The sequence below is a fragment of the Olea europaea genome, chromosome 14 (genome assembly GCF_002742605.1).
Source record: "Olea europaea var. sylvestris chromosome 14, O_europaea_v1, whole genome shotgun sequence".
NCBI lineage: Eukaryota > Viridiplantae > Streptophyta > Magnoliopsida > Lamiales > Oleaceae > Olea > Olea europaea.
The window spans coordinates 16,988,986-16,990,342 of record NC_036250.1 but is presented as its reverse complement, the minus strand read 5'-3'; positions in this window follow the sequence as shown (position 1 = coordinate 16,990,342).

Sequence of the window (1,357 nt, the reverse complement as noted above, 5' to 3'; positions counted from 1 at the left end):
AAACACCTGATTTTTGTTCCTCTAGAAGTTCATGTTCTTTTTTTGTTCAGGTACTAATGACATCTAGAGCGTATGTGACCTAACACTCTACAGTAGTAACATGTAGGGATAAACTTAGGACCTATGTTATGTGAACAATAATGTCTATTCCTAGGTCGACAGGTCTTATGCTGTCTGGTAGACCTCTGTTCTACAGATCCCTTAACCTTAGGTTCGGGGTTAGGCACATGTTTAGGCTAGTCTGTGGCAGGGACAAATGTGGTCTTGGACATGCTAGAAACATTATGATCTATACCCTTGTATCCTATACCTCCATTATTTTCTTCCGGCTTGCCCATTCCTAGAAGGTTATCTAGCTTTGATGAACCCCTAGTGAAGGTTAGGAGTTGAGACTTAGAAAGCTCTAGATCCCTCAAAAGATTCTTAGCATGGATTTCTAAAGTCTCATTCTTGGCGGTCAGCTCACTGACTTTCCTAGAGGACCTCTCAAGCTCACTGGTGAGATTCTTACCCTGAAACTCTAAAGCTTCATTCATCGTTTTAAGCTCACTCAGGATTGTGGAAGATTTCTTAATGTATGTTACTAACTTCTCTTTCTCCAATTGAAGCTCGTTAATTGTCATACTCAAAGCTTTGTTGTTATTGAGAATTTAAAGACTCTCTTGATACATTTTCTCATAGGCCTCTTGGATATCTTCCTTACTCTCAGGATCATCTCTAGAATCCTAACTTCTATCTAAGTCCTCATTTCTCTCATTCATCTTGTCAGATCCAATCTTAACCCTAGCAACGAAGGCTACATATTTTCATTTTCCTTACGAGTAGATTTCTCACTCTGATTTGTCTGAGCTAGACTTGTCATCAATGATAGCAGTATTAATAGCTTTTTCCTCAACTCTCCTAGCACTAGGGTACTCATTCCTCACATGATCGAAACCTTAGCAATTATGGTACCTCACCGATTTAGATCCTCTCCTAGATTCACTCAGGCCACCTTTGTGTCTCTTTTGAGGCTTCTTCTTATTTCTAAACATTTTCTGAAATTTCTTAGCCAAGTAGGCCAATTTCTCATCACCGGGTGAATCAAAATAAGAGCAATCAATTCGATTATTCCTCATAGATTCAAGGCCAACGGCTTTTTCATAACAGGTTTATCTAAGACCAGCTCATAGATTTGAAGGGATCCAATTAACTCTTCTATCTTGATAGTATCTATGTCCTTACTTTACTCAATTGTCGTGACTTTAGGCCCGAAACGCTTGGGTAAGGATCTAAGAATTTTTTATTATCTTAGGCTCGGGCATTTTCTCTTCTAGGTTGAAGCTCGAGTTTATTATATCATTTAGGCTAGCGTAGA